At 48.6% G+C, this 22,021-nt stretch overlaps 1 protein-coding gene across 12 annotated transcripts in view; it reads left to right on the top strand.

Annotated features, from left to right (window-relative positions):
- LOC146808718 (uncharacterized) overlaps positions 1-22,021 on the top strand; it is a 375,662-nt gene that overhangs the window by 224,786 nt on the left and 128,855 nt on the right. The gene's annotated exons all lie outside the window — the stretch shown is intronic.

Here is a 22,021-nt window from a genome sequence, read left to right on the forward strand (position 1 = left end):
GAGTTCTTCTGGCGCTTTTGGGCGCACCACTCCTTGCCCTTATATTACTGCTCCAAAACCGAGTGAACACGTAAAAGTGCAAATAAAGTGCGAGTTTAAAGCCTATGGTGGGCAGACGCTGTTCCACGCCGCAGCTGACAGCAGTTCGTTCACCTTTAGTTTACATTCCATGAAAGATGCACTCACTTGCGCGGGGGTCTCTTTTCATGCAGAAAAGTAGTTTGTGGGGTCAGGATCCGATGGCGTGTTGGTTAAACACGTTCCGTGGCTGGACCCTTGTGGAAGTGGAACAGGACATATGGATAGGATATGAGTCGGGATTCTGCAAGTTGATGACAAAGTCGGCACGCTGGGGGCGGGCTCATTATGATAGCGGAAGGACCGCCACGGCCGGGCCGGCGGTGGCGGTTGAGATTTACCCACCGCCATATTAGGATAGCGGTAGGTATCACGGCAGACTCAAAGTCCGTCTGCCGCATTTCCGCCGGTGGCAATCTTACCCATTGCCTGGCGGACAGAAAAGGGCCACTAATATAGTGGCGGTGCCTAGCAGGCACCGTCAGTCATAAAGGCTGGCAGGGATTGGGTTTGGGGGCCTGTTACGGGCCCCCTCTGTGTGGGGGGAGGGTGTAGGTGCACTGGGGGCTACCCATGGTACTCCCTTACATTTCCATGCACATGGTGGCAGGCACCGCAAGGTGCGTGTGCTGGAAATGCACATCGTGGCTTTTTAACATTGCGACTGGCGCTGCAGCCAGCAGCACCCACCACAGTGTTAAAAGGCCAGGAACGGGCGCATCCTAATGGGCTGGTGGGACCGCCACACGTCGGGTGGTCCCGGCACCGCTATGATGTCCACCTGCCATCATAATGAGCCCCTCCGTTTTTGGAAGCCTCAGATGCCATTTTGGGTGGCAGCCAATCATATGAAGAGCCGAAACGGAAATGGGGCACCTTGATGTAATAAAAGCATGTCAGTAGGCCTGTCAACTAACTCTGCAGTACAGGATGTTTACAGGTGTTAGTGGATAGTTAGGTATGACTTCTTTTGTTAAAGATTTGTTTGTCCCTACTCCAAGAAAACCTCCACATTTGTTTATTCAAAGCTGTTTCAAAGGCGTTATGAGGTTCCCACATCTGTATTGCATTTAGGTCCTTCCGTGCCAGCTGAAGGGCAGTGCCCAGCTGTTTTGCTTCCATATCTGAGATCTCAGCGGTTCCTGGTCGGCCTTCCTCATTAATGACTTGAACTTTAATATTGAACCTTCTGTACTAGCTGTTGATCCATTAGACCAAATCCCAAACGCAGCTGCGACGGGGATGCCCTTTGAGGGCGGTGAAACAAAAGACCAAAAATCTTACTTTGTGCTGAATGCAGGAAGGAAGCATCCTTCTCAGGTAAAGCATCCATTCCATAAGTGGTTGTTGGGATAAACTTGGCCTTACTGCCTGTTAAAAGTGAGGCTAAGGTTGGGCTACGAAGTGTGCGCTGCAGAGACCGGAATGCTGCAACCAGGGAAGAGTTACTTGGCTTTATTTAATTTAAGTGCAGACAAGGAGACAAAAAGTGTTTGTAGTTTGTGCTCCTGGAAACGAAGTTTCCGTACAGGTTCCAGCTTCCTTTCTTGTCCATTTTTCTTACGCAATCCCCAGCCTGTGACTTTCCAATGTGTGCTTCAGTGTCTGGAAGATCTTTGATCGCCTTCATGTCTTTGAGTAAGGCTCTGGGTCTTCAGTGAGCTTGAATACCATTTTTGTTCCCTAGGCCAGTGCATCAGTCGAGATTGGTTTCTGAAATTAAAAGAGTTGCTTTTTATTCTTCCTGGGGCCTTCATTCTTTTTAACTGATTATGGACTCTCTTAAAGTTATTTCAAGCTAAGCTTCTATCTACTGTGGATTATTGGCTTTGTAATTTACATCCTGGTCCGTTAGAACATATGCTTTTTTAATGTAATTTCGTTCTTACATTTTGGAAGGGATTTTGGGATGTCATAAAAAAAATCAATTTCTCTGAAACGCTTTCATTTAATATTTTGATTTGAAAATCTGTTGCTCTTTCTACGAAATTGTCTGACTTGAACTGCAAACGTTTAGAGTTTTTATTGTCAGCAGCTTTAAAATCTATTTGTACATGTTGGAAAGATGTGTTCTTATGATCTTTTCATACCTGGTGGTCAGGGATCATTGTTACTAGAAGAGGTGCTGATCTATCCTTATATGTTATTGTTTATAACAATCTTTCTTATCATTCATTTTGGAAGCCGACTGATAATTATATAAATTCACATTTATAATTTTTCTTTTATTTCTTTTTCCCTTCTAATTTGTTATTTATTTCTTGAATTGTAACAAATGCATGGTTATTATGAGTAGCTCTGTCAAGATATTTTCTACAGTGATGATAGTAACCTTTTTAATTTATTATTCTTCATATACTATTGTATCTGTTTTATATTTAAGTACTGTTATTGTTCTATTTTTTTGATCAAAGGACTTTTTGTGGATATTTAATATGGTGCTATTTTTTGTATTGTCTCTGTTTATCACAATATTCAATACACTATTTTGAACAGTAACATCTACAGGACTGCACCTATTAAGTGTATGTGCAAGGGCCTCCAGGATGGTCAAGAACTCATGATCAAGTTTGTTGATGGAAATACATTTGGAAATTTGAATTGGAATCCCCCAGCTTATGTCTACTCTTCTTAAAATATTGCTTCTTTTGAAGGGATTAGCCAGGTTGAGATTGAAATCTCCAGGGGAGACTGTTGTTATTCCTCCATGAGAGACTTCTAGTTCTGGAAGGAATCTCAGTTTTTTGTTGTTGTCATCTTTATTTTTTGGAGTGAGTTTGAATTTATGTATATGTTAAGGATGAAGACCGAACCTGTAGTGTTCCCAAAGTTCCAGTTATAAATTATTATGGCAAGCACAGATGGTGAACTAAATTCTAGGCCCGTTAAATTAAAAGTCTTAGCAAGTTTCACATAAGTCTAAAGAACACCCTTTGGATCACCATTTTTCTTTGGCTTTTCAGCTGATGTTAAAAAATTCCACAGAGCCTTCCAGCGGCAGTTCCTCCTCTTTCCAGGCTTCCTGAATGCAGACAATATCAAAACTCCTGTAATAATGTTCTAATTTGGGTTCTGTGTTAAGTATTATAATGCACGCAATATTCCATGACATAATTGTCATTGACAAGAATTTCTTGGATGGGGCTTGCCATACAGGGTGATCGGCTTGAAGTGCCCATTTTTGTATAAGCCTGTTGCTCGGAATTCTGTATATTGGCAGGCATAGCTGGGTTTTCATGCTTGCGTTGTGTTGCGTGAGATCCACACGAGGTACATTTTACCAGTTTATTACTTGAAAATGCAGGAGACCCCTGGCCACAGGTCCGTCCTCTATGAAACCGCATTTGGTGATATGGTTATTGCAACCATGGGGAAAGAATGCGGCCACGAGACTCATAACAACACAAAGCAGTTGAAAGTAAGCCGCATGCGTGATCACGCTCGTGATGTGCACACATCATTAGTCGCGTGATCACATGCGTGCATGCCCATAAGCATATCAAGCACTCTACATCATCTTCCCTTTTATAGTGAACAACAAACAATTTTAACGTACATGGAAATCTTGAAACCTGGCAGGTATGGAAGCATTATGTGCGGTTCTGTCTACATATGTCAGATGCTCGAGACTCAAAGTCATTATGAAGCTGAAAAGAAACATTGTTATGCATAGCATCAGTAATATCTTCTCTTGCAACATCACATTTGGTCAAATTTGACGGAGCCTGTGGTTGAATCATCAGTTCCCACATTGAACCAGATTCCGGATTCCAACTTTTTCTGCTAACAAATGTCACAAGCTTGCTCAGATGTTAACTTAACAAGATCTCTTTTACACCATCACCCCTTTTCTCTTAAGTAAACAGCCCCTTTAAAGACCTTTTCAACTCGAGTAGATAGATTCTCCCTTCTTAACTTTGCAAGGTTGTTTAACTAGTTTCCTGGTAGGGACTGTTAAAACCTGGAACATGCGCCCAGCCAGCATAAAGAACAGCCCAACACTTCTAGCCTTTAGGAAGGCACTAAAAACCTGGCTCTTCATCAACTAACTTTTCTTACTCAGTCTGATCGGCAACCTTGCTGTACCTCCTGGTATCAGCGCCTAGACGCCCATGGGCAGGTGTGCTCAAATCAAATCAAACTAGAACCCAATCATTCTTTTCAAAATCAACATACTTTGTAGCATGAGCGGCATCGTGATATAGTTTCTGTTTCACTTGCGCATCCTCCACTTTCTGTGACGATCTTTGAAATGGTACAACGGCAACATTTATCTTTAGGTAAAGTGTCCTTCAACCAATCCGGACATACATCTGACCTGGGATTCCCTTTTCTTTAACAGGAAAAATGGAGACATCCTGGTAGTGGAGAGCGGGGTCAGGTGATAACTCCAAACCTTTTGTTTCAGCAAAATATCCACTGGAGCCCCAGATGCCAAACCAGTTTGCACTCCCCTTTTAAAAATCTATTTACCCTTTCAACAAAACCATTAGACGTTGGGGAGTGCAAAGCTACCTTGAGATGTCTAATGTGATGTTTATCAAGAAACTCCTTCATTTGTGTAGAAACAAAGTGCGTACAGTTGTCTGTTACAAGCTCCCTAGGAGGTCCTTCACAATCAAAAATTCTGCTCAAAAAAGGTAAAAATATGCCAATCCAACATGGCTGCCATGTAGTGATGACCTTGGAGTTAAAGGGCAGGGTGCTCGAGCTCCTCTTTGCCTCGCGTGAGGGAAGCGAGAGCAATCGCGCGTGAGCTCAAGCAGAGTAAGGAAAAGACTGACTGAACGGTAACATGAAAATGCAGGAGCCCTCTGGCTGCAGGTCCGTCCTCCATGAAACCGCATCTGGAGATACAGTTGTGGCAACTGCTCCAGTGGAAAAGGGCAAATTGACATATTCCCCCTATGTCACAGAATCGCACCACACTAACTCATTCATACCTTCATTCATTGGTGGGGCCCATAACACCAACACTCACACTACTCACTCTAGTCTGTACACAGGAGGGAAAGAAGCGCTGGACATGTGGGGGTACCTTGTTACCTATCAGAAGTAATTCCTTTACAATATATACCTCTGTACCTATAGAATCCTAACTTTAACATCAAGGCACTCCACCACTTGGTCGATGGACCAATTAGTTGGACTGGTTGATGGTGACTTAGAACCAGCTAAAACACATTTAAAGCTTCGGAACCATTCGGTTAACTTTCAATACCTCATTAAAGAATCACAAACTCATTTCTTATTAATCAATTTTAGTTTATCTAATTTAGTTCACTCTGTATTGGCATATTCAGGATTACAGTTCAAATAATTTCTCTATTTGAGAGACTTCCAATCTTTGATCTTTAACATAAATTTGACATAATATATATTTACTGAATTTTGAACATTGGCGACCTTCCGACTACCCCGAATATTATTCCAGTCTCTGCGACAATCTCCAGAAGAACCCGTCAACCCACAGCAATAATCAAAACCCTTCAGATGGAATCGTCCTCTTGTAATCAAAGAAAACCCAGGTAAACTAGGAAATCTTCAGCTTGACGCGGTCCCCACGAATCAGCCAAATGACCAAACGATCGAACGAAGGAACCAACAACAACCCCCCTCTAGATCACGGACCTTTTATACCCTTTTTTCTCCTTACCTTTAGGTCAATGTGCAACAATTTAGGGGTAGAAAGTGTTCTGATTGGCTAAACCCTTTGCAACTTGCAAGTCTCTTGAATGTTCCCAGGCTTGCCTGTTTCCCATGAGACCGGGCATGACATTTCTCAATTGTATTCTTTTTGGTAATTCACAGGCAAAAGTTCTGAAGTAACAACATGGAAGCCTTCTTGTACCGGTCCTTCACTGTCCCCTCGGTCATTCGCACCATTCTTCATCTTGGCAGTCCTCCATGTTCCTATCCTTGACAAGAAACACTTCGGTTCACGTTGGAGGTCGCTTGGAGATCTCCAGAGCCATCCGATTCTGTGCAGTAGACATCGCGCTCACATGACGGTGGCAACTTCAGAACTCAATCTTAAGTACTGCGGCCTAGTAGGCCCGAATGCCAACTTAAGGAAAAACAAACATAACAGTAATTAAAATATAGAAATGAAGATTCTAATGTTTAAACCCACACTAATCCCAATATATATTAGTATTTTCCTAGCTTGTAGCAACATTTAAAGCAATAATACTCACCATTCTGCAGCACTGGAAGCACAAACCATCACAAAAGCAACATGAATCGTGCAATTCTCTATTTCACCACATTCTAAAGTTAGTTTGCGTACCACAGTTAATCATTTAATTATTTGCCATGCAATTAGCATTTTAGTCCCACGTGAATCTCATGTTTATTAATGTGCAGAGGTTGATTAGTCATGTCATTTTACACTAATTAGTACAAGTTAATATTTAGAATGATGACATAATTAAATTTCATGCAAAATAGAGGAGGTATACAAAATTTTGCTTTACCTGCTCCATCACAACCATGGAGAAAGAATGCAGGCATGAGACTCATAACGGCACCAGGTACTTGAAAGTAAGCAGCACGCGTGATCAGGCTTGTGATGTACACACATCAGCAGTAGCATGATCACATACATGCATGCACATCAGCATATGAAGTACTCTACACATTCTCAATCTATTTATGATTGAGGGTAGTTGATAAGCCTGTCCAGTCCACAGTTTGTGGATCTGGTGATGTGGGGAGCCAATAGCTGCGATCTTGGAACTTGTTCAGTGAGATTGTTACAGAGTCTGTTGAGGAGATTTTATTAATTCTACTCACTCCTGTCGTGTCTTTCAAAAGTGACGTTGCTGTTAAGCGTCCCTGAGAAGAGAAGTTGGATCCATTTACTGGCCGATTGAAGGTGTTTCTTAAGCAAATGAAAAAAAGGGGTATTTTTCCTCAGCCATATTCTAAACTGATATTCCTAAGTTTTCAAAATCTCTGTGTCTCTACAGGACTAACTTTGCTATTGTTGCTTCTTGAGGGTTTCCTGGCTAAATTCTATTGATTGACTATCTGATGAAGACAGATGTCCCAAATTCTACTGCGTGGCTAGAAGTCTCAGTATATTGTTGGGAGATGTAAACCACAGGACATCAGAAAAAATAAAATAAATTCTCCTGAGTTGTCTGTTATACAACTTGTGTCACCGTCACCTTTTCACCCACCCATGTTTTAGCAGCTCAAGCCGCACTGTGTTCTTCACACGTGCCAGCGACTCAGCAGGCTAGTGCTGGGGAGTAGTGAACGGGAAGGGTAGATAGGTGCTCTGAAATGCCCCAGAGGAGACCTTCCACTCTATAGTTGTTTTTTACCTGTCACCAGCCCCTTAAGACATGCCCAAATTGTGGACCCCAAGACTTGCCTTTTGCTGACAGCTCACTGGACATGCCTGGTCCACAGCGTTCGTACCCACTAAGGTCTCCTGCTTTTCATCAGTGTCTCGCACCCTCCTTTTGGCTCTCTGTTGCGGGTCTGCGTCCACTCCTGGCCTCCCTGTCTTTGGTTTTATGCTCCTCTCCACTCCGTCGCAGTTCCAGTCTTGTGCCCTCCATCCAAGGATCCCTTTGTGAGTTTCCAGGTGTTTTTATCTGCAGTACATCTCCACCCTGCCTCAACAGCTGTACCAGGTTGATTTACCATACCAGAGAAGAAGACAAGTGTGTCCCTCACTGTTTGTTGTGGGCTAATCTTCACAGCCATACTGGAATTCTCACGCCCTACATCCGAAACTTAATTCAGCCGAGACATGGAAGCCATGGAAGCCACTGTTAGCTGTAGCACAGCCATTACTACATCAAGGCAATCAGGTCATTAGCTTTAGGGGGCCACAGAATTGTCAATCAACTGAAGATGCCGTACGGGTAAAGCCTTAAAGTAAAAGTAGAAATGAACTGTAATTTCCGGTCTATGGTGCTGTGTCAAAGGAACTTTTTCTTGTAATATTACAGCTTTTTTACACTGCAGCTCTGCCAGAGCACAATAGTGAAGTCTGGGGATGTTTATTTTGAGCCTACTAGACAGCATTGGCTGTCCTTTTTTTACTCTCCTTTGCCTGCTTCTCATTTATGCCCCAGCTTCTCAATCTTGTGTTTGTACCTCCCATGGAGTATTGACTTTAACCTTTTGATTGACTGATTTCAAGCCCTACTTTTTTATTCTGGGTTAAGCACTTCATGAGTGCTATGTTTTCCAGCTGTCTGCAACTTGTACTTTTCTTTCTCTGCACTCTATGTTGCTCTCTGTTGCCCGTGTGCTTCTCCCTTCCTTCCACCTGTCCATATTGCTCTTACTCTCTTGTACACCACCCCTGACATGCTTTCTCATGCTCCCTGCCCTCACCATGTTGTTCTCTTGCCCATTACTTCTTCTACCCATACCCACCCTCCGCGTTGCTTCTATTTACTCGCGCCCTCCTGTCTCACCTGCTCTTTTTCCTCCCCAAGCCCACTTTCCATGATGCTTTCCCAACCATGTCCTCCTCGGTGCACAGACAGAATATCGAGTTTTAAATATCGACATACACAAATATCGAGTTGGCAATATCGTGATACAGGAATATGGACAGCAAGAATAGCGTGGTCAAGAATCAACGACGACCATCTAACCTCATCCCTCAGCAACTCCACCCCAACCATGGCAGAAAACGATGACCCCAACACTGAAGCCCAACCCTGCACAGATGGATCTCCAACAGCGCCAACAACATAGTTCCCCTCAAGAAAAACAACAACACCCACGCCAAGAAAGCTAGATGGTTTACCACCGAACTTCGATAGTCCAGACGCACTTGCCACCACCTCGAAAAGGCCTGGAGGAACACCAAATCCACAGAAGCTCATAATTACTTCGGAGCCGCCACCAACGCCCACCACCAACTCATCTGAAAAACGAGGAAAAAAGCGGTTGAAGACAGAATCTCCACTCATGCACACAACACCAAAGAACTCTTCAACATCATCAAGGAGTTTGCCCAACCCACCAGCTAGTCCACCGACATCCCTCCCTCACACGACCTCTGCGACAAACTCCGCACCTTTTTCCACCACAAAATCAAGAGCATCTACGACAACTTCTACAAAGACAACCAACACACTGAACCCTCACCACCCAATCCCGACACCCTGAAGCCAGCGATCTGCAATTGGGCAGCCCTCACCACCGAAGACACACTGAAGACGATGGAGTCAATCCACTCCGGGGCCCCCACAGACCCCTGCCCCCACAACATTTTCAATGGAGCTGGGGAAAACATCGCCCCCATCCTCTGCCACACCATCAACTGCTCCCTGGCAACCGCCTTGTTCTCCGACGACAGGAAACATGCAGAGATCAACCTCCTCCTGAGGAAACCCTCGGCGGACCCCACCGACCTCAAAAACTACAGACCCATCTTCCTGCTCCCGTTCCCAGCGAAAGTCATCGAGAAAGCCATCAACAGCCAACTCGCCACATTCATTGAAGACCACAACCTCCTCGACTCCTCCCAATCTGGCTTCAGAAAAAAAAGCAGTACGGAAATAGCCCTACTCGCCGCAACAGATGACATCCGCACCCTACTGGACAAAGGAGAAACAGCAGCCCTCATCCTCCTCGACCTCTCAATGGCATTCGACACAGTCTCTCACCGCACCCTAATACGCAGACTCCATGACGCAGGGATCCAAGACAAGGCTCTCGACTGGATCTGCTCCTTCCTCTCCGGCAAAACGCAGCGAGTCAGACTCTCCCCTTTCCTCCCAGACCCCACACCAACCACCTGCGGAGTCCCCCAGGGATCCTCCCTCAGCTTTATGCACTTCAACGTTTACATGGCTCCGCTCGCCCCCATCGTCAGAACCTATGGACTCAACATTGTGTCATATGCAGACAACACCCAACTCATCCTCTCCTTATCCAACAAACCCAAGACTGCCAGACACAACTTTTGAGAAGGCATGGAAGTCATTGCCAAATGGATGAAAAACAGCTGCCTACAACTAAACACCAACAAAACGGAAGTACTCGTCATGGACCCAAACCCCGACGCTTGGAACAACACCTGGTGGCCCCCCGCCCTCGGAATCCCGCCCACCACCACGGACCATGCATGCAACCTGGGAATCATCCTGGACTCAGAGCTCAAAATGAACCACCGGATCAACTCCGTCTCGTCCTCCTGTTTCCACACCCTCCACCTCCTACGTAAAAACTTCAAATAGATCCCCCTCAAACACAGAAAGACCATCACTCACACCCTGGTCAACAGCAGACTCGACTACGGAAACGCATTCTATGCCGGAATATACAAGAACCTCACCTGCAAACTACAGAACATCCAAAATGCTGCCGCAAGACTGGTCCTCGACCGGCCAAGACACTGCCACATCTCCCAGCACCTGAGCACACTCCACTGGCTCCCCATCGAAGCTAGAGTCACATTCATGATGCTCGCCCACGCTCACAAGGCCCTCCACAACACCGGACTAGCATACCTGAACAGATGACTCAAATTCCATGTACCTCAAAGGTCCCTATGATCAGCCCAGCTCTCCTACACCGCAGTCCCCCATACCAGAAAGACCAGATCGTGAGGCCGCTCCTTCTCCTTCCTTGTGGCCAGAGCTTGGAACGACCTTCCGCTCCACTTCAGACAGACAACATCGCTCCCCATCTTTGTAAGAAACCTCAAAACCTGGCTCTTCAACAGACCCCCTCTTGATGGACTGGAACCTGCGACACCCCCCGAGCGCCTTGAGACCCTTACGGGTGAGAAGTCACGCTTAACAAACACCTTGATTGATTGAAAATTATTTTTAAAATGTTTATACAATCATTTTTGCAGGTAATTTTTAAATGTTTTTTAACATTATGATTTGTTTCTATCTTTTGTAAATATTATATATATTTTTTTTAACATTTAGGGGCCGATTCCGATCCTGTATTTTTTTTCCGCCCGACTTGTATCGGTAAATTTTTCCATACAAATTGTACAAGTCCCGTACGAATCGTACTTCAACTTTTCCCGATCCGATTTGTATAGATCGGCCCGATCCTTACAAATCGGATCGGGAAAAGTTGTACCAGATGGACCCAGACACTTTTCCATACAAATTGTAAAAATGCAGTCTAACCGTACTAGTACGATCCTGACCGGCTTTCCGATTTACGATTTGTACGGAAAACGTCCCATACACGGGGAGTGCCATTACCCGCTACGAAGCGAACTTTGTACGACTCGTCTCCCGGGAAAAGTTGTTCCCGGGGTGCGAGTCGTACAGGGGTACGAGTCGTACAGGCATACACCCCTGTGCGCTGTGTATGTACGTTGCGTAACCCAACATCGTGTATGTACTGTGCGTACCCCCAACATCACGTACCTCAACATCGCGTATGTACGGTGCGTACAGCTGTTTTTGGCTTCCTGCAAGAAAACAGCCGTACGGAGTGCCGTAGGGACGAATCGTACTTGCTGGGCTGGAAACCGCTGCTTAAATACATACAGACGTCGCGTGCAAGCTGTTCCGGATCAGAATCGTTGGTTTATTTTAGCTGTATGGTCTTTTGTATGATTTGTATGGAAAGAGGTTTTCTGTACGAATCGTACTTACTAGGTTGTAAGAAAAGTTTACCGGGTACGAGTTGTACGGGAAAAACGCTCCATACAACGATTTGTACAGCCTTTTTCCAGGATTGGAATCGCCCCCTTATTGTATTGTAGTTGATATGTTGTTTGTTTTTAATTTTGTATTGACTTCAGTACCCCTCTGCTATCCAACACTTTTCCAACTGTTGCACTAACTGGAGTGGGAATAGTAATTTTACCTCTCCGCTATCCAACACTCTCCCCACAGTTGCGCTCAATGGAGTGCAAAATGTAAGTCTAAACATTATTAAATATTTTAATGTTTTAATTTATAATATAATGTTTTTTATTAGATTTTATGCTATAGGTGCATGTATATATATATATATATTGTTGTTTTTATTTGTAAATGTTTATATACTTATAACATTTTAAAATAAAATAAAATTATTAGTTTATTAATGTTTTAAAGTAAATATGCATTTATATATTACTTTTTATATATGTATGTTTAAAGTTACATTATAAAGATAGGATGTTGATATTTTGATTATCGATATTTTTATGTCGATATTTGTGTATGGGGATATTTTGGTAAGCGATATGTCAGTGATCCGTCCTGATCTCTGGCTTATTGCTTCTCTTCTCCACCCTCTACCCCCACATTACTTCCCCCACCCATACCCTCTGTGTCCCCCCTACACCCTCCTTTAAAAAGAAACACTTTTGTTTATTTTTTCATTTTTTTGCTGATCCAACTTGGACACATCATTTTGTAGGTGTTTGCATGTATGATTCACATTTATAGAAGATAATGCAGCCAGCCACATCATACCCTCTTTTTGTTCTTATATTTTAAAAGTGGCAAACACTTTAAAGCAAGAGTGGGTATCATGGAGAAACCAGTGAGAAACCAGTGGGTTAATCAGAAACTTTCCTCCGCCAACTCTCAGAGGGGACTCACATTCCAAGTTACTACTTATCTTTTGGTCTGCATCTTCCTTGCATCACCCAAGGGGGCGAAAAGACGTCACAAAACCTGTGCTAGATATATCACGCCACATAAGGCTACCTTGCGTGGCCCAACATGTCTCGATAAATCAAGAGTAATAGAAGGCAGCACAAATCGCAGGAAGGCATTCCATGGGTGAAGTGTGGGTGTTCCCACGCATCCACCTAAAGATTTTGGCACAATCCCAGATTTTCTATTAGAGGTAGACGTGGGAATGCATCTGTTAGAGTCGGGGATCTCTGGTTGGCGCAAGGTTGCCCTTGTGTCAAGCAGGAACCCTCTCCTCCACGTCAGGGCGCAGGATAACCCCTCGCGAATGACCCTTGCTCACCCTCTAGGTGCGTGGCGTGAGCAGCCAAGGCGATTCCTCAGGCGTTGTTGGTTAAGCACTTACAATCGTACACACAGTAAATACATCAATCCCCCCAGAAACGGACACCAGACTTGGATATATATAAAAAATACGATTCTTTATGTAAAAATAGGTATATATATCTCAGCAGACTTATCACAAGACCAATAACGTTTTCGCTAGGCCACCAGGTTATACAGCAGGCAAATGTTCTTGGTTCGTAGTTTCAAATGGATACTTTGTAGTCTCTTGTAAATGTTACTTGTGGTTCCAGTACTCACAGCGATCGGCTCCTGCGAACGGGGAAATAAGGCGTTGCGGGCCCCGAGCCCGATACTGGAACTTCTTTCGTGATGGGGAGAGTCGGCACAGGTCGGTGCGACTCTCAGCTTGGGAAGTGTTCTTGGGTCCTCAATCAGCAGGTGTGGGCAAGTAGGCAGGCGCGGCCCGCGACCCGTTAGCACGGCGGTGCAGGAGGGTCTCCACAGCGGGGGCGGCGCGGCCTGAGATGTCCGGGGATAGCGAAGCGGGGTCACAGGGCACAGTCAGTGCAGCTGGATGACACGGCGTAGATCACAGTCGTCGGACGGCTTCCGGCGGGAGGGGTGATAGCACGTTCAGCGCGCTCCAATGGCAGGCGGTGACAGGGGTGCAGGCGGCCTAGCCCGGGGACAGAGAGCGGCTCCGGACGGAGCGGGGCTCTCACGGGGTTGCGGTAGGCGAGCTCCTGAGTGTCACGCCCCTAGGAGGGGCGATGAGGGGCGCAGTCTCTTTTCCAGCGGGATGCAGACACGGCTCGAATTGGAGGACGAGCAAGAAGCACAGAGAACCCACTGTTCCTGGGGTTCAGTTCAGGGGGCAAGCTCAGATCAAGCCCTTGGAGAATGTTCAAGCACAAAGTAGCAAAGTCTTTTCAATAGTCTCTTCCTCTCCTTTCTCAGCAAGGCAGGCAGCAGGCCAGCTCCTCCAGCGTCTCCTTCTCCTTCTAGTCGGGCAGAGGTTCTTTGTGGTAAACAGGATTCTGATTTCTTAGGAGCCAGGCTCCTACTTTTATACCATGATTCTTTTGTTCTTTAGCGCCAGGGGGCCTAGGCCTGGCTCAGTCCAGTTCTGGAGCACTTTGTTATGGTGACTCTGCTCTTTCCTTTCAGCAGCAGGGCAGAGACATCAGCCGCCCCACAGGGGGTGGCGCCGGCTTTGTGGTGGCAGAGCACAGGTCTATTCACGAGTCAAGGTGTACTCCTCCCACCCATCCTGGAGTCATCTCCCGGCCCACCACCTGGCAGCCAACCTGTCTCTGGGGATCCCCCCACCCTGCTCCTTACTGTTGCTAGGCAGAACACACACACACACAGCAGAGGCGGACTGAGATGGTCAGGTCAGTAAATACTAACTTTCTAAAAGTAGTATTTACAAACCCAGGATATTAAAACAAACTTGACTACAAGAAGTATTTTATTATTCTGAGTTCAGGCATACTAAACTTGACACTCTACCATGCTCTCTGAGTCCACCGGGGTCACAGCGTTGGCGGGACCCCAGCAGCCCATTCTGGCCTATGGAGAGCAGGTAGCCTTCAATAGTGAAAAACGGAAAGGGCTGTAATTCACTACTAAGACATGCCACACACATCAGGGCATGTCCTACCTTATGCCTACAACGCACCCTGCCCTCGGGCCTACCAGAGGGGTGGCTAAGATGTAGGTAAGGGAAGGTTTAGGGACTGGCAAGTGGGGGCACTTGCGCAGTCAGCGCGACGGTCCCGGACCGCGCACAGGGTCTGCGGTGGCAGACCCTAGACACATTTTACACAGCCGCTTCCGTGGGTGGCACAACCAGCGCTGCAAGCCCACCAGCAGCATTGGCATTCACAAGCCCTGGCACCCCTGGTGCACTTTACTGGGGACTGACAGTGAATCCAATAAACCAATCATGGACATCAATTACAGGTACACTTTTACCTAGGGAGCACTTGCACTGCGGCACGGATTAGCCGTGGCGCAGTGCCCTGAGCGGACAACACCAGCAAAACAATCGAGGCACACCATCAAAAAGTGGAAGGGAAACTCACGCCAAGGTGCCAGGTCTAACACGTGTCCCCTCCAGCTGAAATGTGGGGAGAACCACCCTTGCCCAGGGGGTTCCTCGTCACTAAGGCGGAAATACCTGGACAGACCGTCAGCGTTGGCGTGATCTGTACCAGGACGGTGTTCCACCGTAAAGTCCATACCCTGTAGGGAGATGGACCACCTCAACAGCTTCGGGTTTTCACCCCTCATTTGCATCAACCATCTGAGGGGCCTGTGGTCCGTCTGAACCCGGAAGTGAGACCCAAACAAGTAGGGTCTTAGCTTCTTCAGCGCCCAGACCACAGCAAATGCTTCTCGCTCAATTGCACTCCACCTACTTTCCCGTGGAAGTAACCTCCTACTGATGAAGGCTACGGGTTGGTCCCAGCCCTCCTCAGTCATCTGTGAAAGAACAGCCCCTACACCATGCTCTGAAGCGTCTGTCTGGACTAGGAATTCCTTGGAGAAGTCAGGGGCCAAGAGCACGGGCGCCGTGCACATGGCAGTCTTCAGGGTGTCGAAAGCTTTCTGACAGGTGTCAGTCCAAATCACGTTCCTGGGCTGCTTCTTCGAAGTCAGCTCTGTCAAGGGGGCAACGATCGTTCCATAGCCCTTGACAAACCTCCTGTAGTACCCAGTGAGCCCCAGGAAGGCCCTCACTGCGGTCTGCGTCTTGGGGGGTTCCTAAGCCAGGATGGTCTCAATTTTGGGTTGCAAGGGTGCCACCTTGCCACTCCCCACTTGGTGTCCCAAGTACACCACGGAACCCTGCCCGATCTGGCACTTGCTTGCCTTGATCGTGAGGCCTGCTCGGCGCAGAGCCATCAACACTTCCCAGAGGTGGCGCAGGTGTTCAGGCCAGGTGGCACTGAACACAGCGATGTCATCCAGGTAGGCGGCACTGAACGCATCCAGCCCAACCAGTACCTGGTTGACCAACCTCTGAAAGGTGGCAGGGGCATTCTTCATCCCAAATGGCATGACTCGGAACTGGAAGTGCCCATCTGGTGTAGAGAATGCTGACCTCTCTTTGGCCCCATCGGTCAAGGCGATCTGCCAGTACCCAGACGTTAAATCAAACGTACTGAGGAACCGGGCAGCCCCCAGCCGATCAATGAGCTCATCAGCTCTGGGGATGGGGTGCGCGTCAGTCTTCGTGACTGAATTGAGTCCTCTGTAGTCCACACAGAACCGGAGTTCAGGTGTGGCTCCCGGCGCAGCAGCTTTGGGGACCAAGACCACGGGGCTGGACCAAGGACTGCTGGAGGACTCAACCACCCCTAGCGCAAGCATTTTGGAGACCTCCTCCTTGATGCAAGCTCGGACCCTGTCAGTTACCCTGTAAGCCTTGTGCTTCACAGGTAAGCTGTCTCCTGTGTCCACATCATGGACGCACCAATCTGTGACACCAGGAACCAGGGAGAATCGGTCGGAGAATTGTCCCAGCAAGTGGCGGCAATCTTCCTGTTGTTCGGGCGTCAGGGTGGGTGAGAGGTTAACTCCATCCACTGACCCATCTTTCTCAGAGGCCACTAAGAGGTCAGGAAGAGGCTCGGTCTCCTCTTCCATTCCATCATCAGTGGCCAGCAGCATGCCCACTTCGGTCCTCTCTAAGTGGGGCTTAAGGCGGTTAACATGTAGGACCCTCAAAGGGTTCCTGGGAGTCTGCATGTCCACCAAGTAGGTGATAGGACTTTTGCGCTCCACAACCTCAAATGGACCTGTCCACTTATCCTGAAGTGCACACGGCTCCACTGGGGCCAAGACCCTCACCTTTTGTCCAGGTTGAAGCTCTACCAGAGTGGCATTCCGGTCGTACCACCGCTTCATCTCCTCCTGGCTGGCTTCCAGATTTGCCTCAGCAAGTTGCCTGAAACGCCGAGTCTGGTTTCGGAAGGCCAGCATGTAACTATATACATTCTGGGGAGGTTTCCTGGGAGATTGCTCCCAGCCTTCCTTTACCAAACTCAGAGGTCCTCTTACCGGGTGACCATACAGAAGTTCAAAGGGGCTGAACCCTAGAGACTTCTGTGGCACCTCTCGGTAAGCGAAGAGCAGGCATGGCAAGAGGACGTCCCACTTACGCCTCATTGGACCGTCCAGGCCCATGATCATGCCTTTGAGGGTTCGGTTGAATCTCTCAACCAACCCATTTCCTTGGGGGTGGTAAGGAGTGGTGAACTTGTAAGTTACCCCACACTCCTTCCACAGGGATTTCATATATGTGGATATGAAATTGGTCCCCCTGTCGCTCACCACCTCTAGAGGGAATCCCACTCGGGAGAAAATTCCCATCAGTGCCCGTCCCACCACGGGGGCCGTCACTGTCCTCAGAGGGATGGCTTCAGGGTACCGGGTGGCATGGTCCACCAAGACCAGGATGAACCTGTTGCCCAGGGCTGTCTTGGGGTCCAGAGGCCCCACAATGTCAATACCCACTCGTTGGAATGGCGTACCGACCACAGGGAAAGGTTGCAGAGGAGCCTTGTGCTTCCCTCCGCTCTTACCACTTGCCTGGCAAGTCTGACAGGTTCTGCAGTAGGAATCTGAGTTCTTGTGCATTTGGGGCCAGTAAAAGTGGGTGACAAGCCTGTCATAGGTCTTGTCCATCCCCCAATGTCCTGCTAAAGGCACATCATGAGCCAGCCCCAGTAGGAAGGTTCTGAACTTCTGGGGTACCACCAGCACACGGGCTGACCCAGGTTCAGCAGCCTTAGGCTCGGAATACAGGAGGTCACTTTCCCAGTACACGTAGTGTGTTTTGGCCTGAACACCATTGGCCTGGTCTGCAGCCTGTTGCCGCATACCCACGAGAGAAGGGCATTCTTTCTGCTCCCTGCAGAATTCCTCCCTGGAGGGACCTCCTTCTTGCTGCCAATGGGTCAGCTCAGGCAGGTCTCCCAGTTCGGCAATCTGTTCCCCGGTAGGCTCCAGAGCATCCCCCTCCGGGTCTGCTTCCTCCTGGGCCGTGGGAACTTCGGGGGCCGGTTTCCCGCGCCTCCTGCGCCTTCTCCCTAAGGCCGGTTCCTGGACCTCTCCCTCAGGCTCCAGGACCCTCTCAACACCCCTACTGGCTGCCATGGACCGGGTGGTCACGCACGCCCAGTCGGGTAGACCCATCATCCTCAGATGCGTGGTCTTCTCCACCTTTTCCCAAGGGGAGCTCTCCAGGTCGTTCCCTAGCAGACAGTCTACAGGCATGTCAGTTCTCACAGCGACTTGTAGAGTACCAGAAACCTCCCCCCACTCAAAGGGAACTTGAGCCATTGGACAACGACTCTCTACGTTGTCAGCATTGACAACCCTACAGTAGGCATTGGGTACAATCTGCTCTTGAGACACCAGGTGTTGCCTCACCGAGGTCACGCTGGCTCCTGTATCTCGAAGAGCCTCAACCTTCTTTCCATTGATGGTCACTACTTGCCCATATTTCTTAGTGTTAGAGGGCAGGTAGGTTACAGGGACCATCTCACTGTCTCCTAGCGAGACTAGGGTCATCTGCCCGGGACCCCCACCCTCCTGGACTGCTACCTCCTCCCCAAAGTTAACACTAGCTACTTGCCGGGGTGGAGCACCAGTGGGTGCGGTCTTACCAAACAGGCGACACTTAGGATCAGAGGCAATGTGACCCGGGTCACCACACTTATAACAATTGAAGGGCCCCTTTGGAACAGGTCTACCTGTCGGGGCCCCGTTCTGGGGTGGGGGAGGCTGAGAACCCTTCTGCTGGTTCCCTTGGGAATTACTTTGGGGGCCTTTTTGGAACCCCTTCTGTTTACCCTTGTCCCCCCCACTCTTCTGCTGGGGACCCTGCCCACCTTTGGCGGAGTCTCCCACTTGACCCTTGTGGACCCTGGTGCTGAGCCAGCGGTCCGCCTCCTCAGCAAGCTTCCTCGGGTTGGACAGCTTGCTATCTATCAGGTGCTGGCGTAGCTCAGGAAAACATTGACTGGACAAGTGCTCCCATGCAATTAAATCAAGCAGCCCTTGATAATCATCCACTTTGCTACCCTTCACCCAACCATCCAGCGCTCTGCAGAAAAAGGTCACATACTCCACATACGTACTCTCAGGGATCTTCTTCGTCTCCCTGAACCGCTGTCTATATAGCTCCGGAGTTAACCCATACCTGGTCATTAAAGCTTCCTTCATATGGGGGTATAAGGTCTGGAGATCTAAGGGTAAATCTAACAGTGTGTCACGCCCTTCAGCAAGGAACCTCCCCCACAACCCCGCTCCCCAGTCTTTCTCAGGGACCCGGTGTGAGGACATGGCCACCTCGTAGGCTCTAAACCACTGCCCTATGTCATCCTTTCTAAAATACTCCTTCACTACATCTTTGGGGATGTACACCTTGGACTCTACCTGCACCGGTGGAGTGCTGCCACCAGAAGGAGCGGTGTCCAAACTTTTCGCCTTCAGCTCCAACTCCTTCAATCTGATATCATGATCCATTTGGCGTTGTTGTGCCTCCAGGGCCAACTTCTGCTTCTCCATTTCCATTTGTCCTGCCAACTTTGCCATCTCCATTGCATGAGCCCTGTCTGCTGCCCTGTCTGCCAGCTCCTCTGGCGACCGGACTCTGCTGGGCTCCTCAAGGTTGTCGGGTGGGACCATGTCCCCCGCATTCCGTGGGTCTCGTGACTCCTTCCAGGCTCTCAGTGCCTTGGCGTACTGGGTTCTCCTCTTGAATCCAGCATGGGGGACTCTGAATTTTACACTGTAGCCTTTCAATTGCTCTATCGTGTAGCCTTCCAGTCTCTCCCAATCCACCTCATCTATTCCAGAAATCACAGAGAGTGCTCTTCCAGCGGAGTGTGAGCCAGGCATGGTTGCAGTAATGGCAGATGTCTCAACAAAGTTCAGTAAATGAAAACCTGTGGTTGCGTTATTTGGTCTGCTCTCACTATCTGGTGATTAATAATTCACTGTATGCAAATTACAGGTGCAAATCCGAAATCCCAACCGCTGCCAACAATGTTAGAGTCGGGGATCTCTGGTTGGCGCAAGGTTGCCCTTGTGTCAAGCAGGAACCCTCTCCTCCACGTCAGGGCGCAGGATAACCCCTCGCGAATGACCCTTGCTCACCCTCTAGGTGCGTGGCGTGAGCAGCCAAGGCGATTCCTCAGGCGTTGTTGGTTAAGCACTTACAATCGTACACACAGTAAATACATCAATCCCCCCAGAAACGGACACCAGACTTGGATATATATAAAAAATACGATTCTTTATGTAAAAATAGGTATATATATCTCAGCAGACTTATCACAAGACCAATAACGTTTTCGCTAGGCCACCAGGTTATACAGCAGGCAAATGTTCTTGGTTCGTAGTTTCAAATGGATACTTTGTAGTCTCTTGTAAATGTTACTTGTGGTTCCAGTACTCACAGCGATCGGCTCCTGCGAACGGGGAAATAAGGCGTTGCGGGCCCCGAGCCCGATACTGGAACTTCTTTCGTGATGGGGAGAGTCGGCACAGGTCGGTGCGACTCTCAGCTTGGGAAGTGTTCTTGGGTCCTCAATCAGCAGGTGTGGGCAAGTAGGCAGGCGCGGCCCGCGAACCGTTAGCACGGCGGTGCAGGAGGGTCTCCACAGCGGGGGCGGCGCGGCCTGAGATGTCCGGGGATAGCGAAGCGGGGTCACAGGGCACAGTCAGTGCAGCTGGATGACACGGCGTAGATCACAGTCGTCGGACGGCTTCCGGCGGGAGGGGTGATAGCACGTTCAGCGCGCTCCAATGGCAGGCGGTGACAGGGGTGCAGGCGGCCTAGCCCGGGGACAGAGAGCGGCTCCGGACGGAGCGGGGCTCTCACGGGGTTGCGGCAGGCGAGCTCCTGAGTGTCACGCCCCTAGGAGGGGCGATGAGGGGCGCAGTCTCTTTTCCAGCGGGATGCAGACACGGCTCGAATTGGAGGACGAGCAAGAAGCACAGAGAACCCACTGTTCCTGGGGTTCAGTTCAGGGGGCAAGCTCAGATCAAGCCCTTGGAGAATGTTCAAGCACAAAGTAGCAAAGTCTTTTCAATAGTCTCTTCCTCTCCTTTCTCAGCAAGGCAGGCAGCAGGCCAGCTCCTCCAGCGTCTCCTTCTCCTTCTAGTCGGGCAGAGGTTCTTTGTGGTAAACAGGATTCTGATTTCTTAGGAGCCAGGCTCCTACTTTTATACCATGATTCTTTTGTTCTTTAGCGCCAGGGGGCCTAGGCCTGGCTCAGTCCAGTTCTGGAGCACTTTGTTATGGTGACTCTGCTCTTTCCTTTCAGCAGCAGGGCAGAGACATCAGCCGCCCCACAGGGGGTGGCGCCGGCTTTGTGGTGGCAGAGCACAGGTCTATTCACGAGTCAAGGTGTACTCCTCCCACCCATCCTGGAGTCATCTCCCGGCCCACCACCTGGCAGCCAACCTGTCTCTGGGGATCCCCCCACCCTGCTCCTTACTGTTGCTAGGCAGAACACACACACACACAGCAGAGGCGGACTGAGATGGTCAGGTCAGTAAATACTAACTTTCTAAAAGTAGTATTTACAAACCCAGGATATTAAAACAAACTTGACTACAAGAAGTATTTTATTATTCTGAGTTCAGGCATACTAAACTTGACACTCTACCATGCTCTCTGAGTCCACCGGGGTCACAGCGTTGGCGGGACCCCAGCAGCCCATTCTGGCCTACGGAGAGCAGGTAGCCTTCAATAGTAAAAAACGGAAAGGGCTGTAATTCACTACTAAGACATGCCACACACATCAGGGCATGTCCTACCTTATGCCTACAACGCACCCTGCCCTCGGGCCTACCAGAGGGGTGGCTAAGATGTAGGTAAGGGAAGGTTTAGGGACTGGCAAGTGGGGGCACTTGCGCAGTCAGCGCGACGGTCCCGGACCGCGCACAGGGTCTGCGGTGGCAGACCCTAGACACATTTTACACAGCCGCTT

This window comes from Triturus cristatus, chromosome 7 (assembly GCF_964204655.1).
Source record: "Triturus cristatus chromosome 7, aTriCri1.1, whole genome shotgun sequence".
NCBI lineage: Eukaryota > Metazoa > Chordata > Amphibia > Caudata > Salamandridae > Triturus > Triturus cristatus.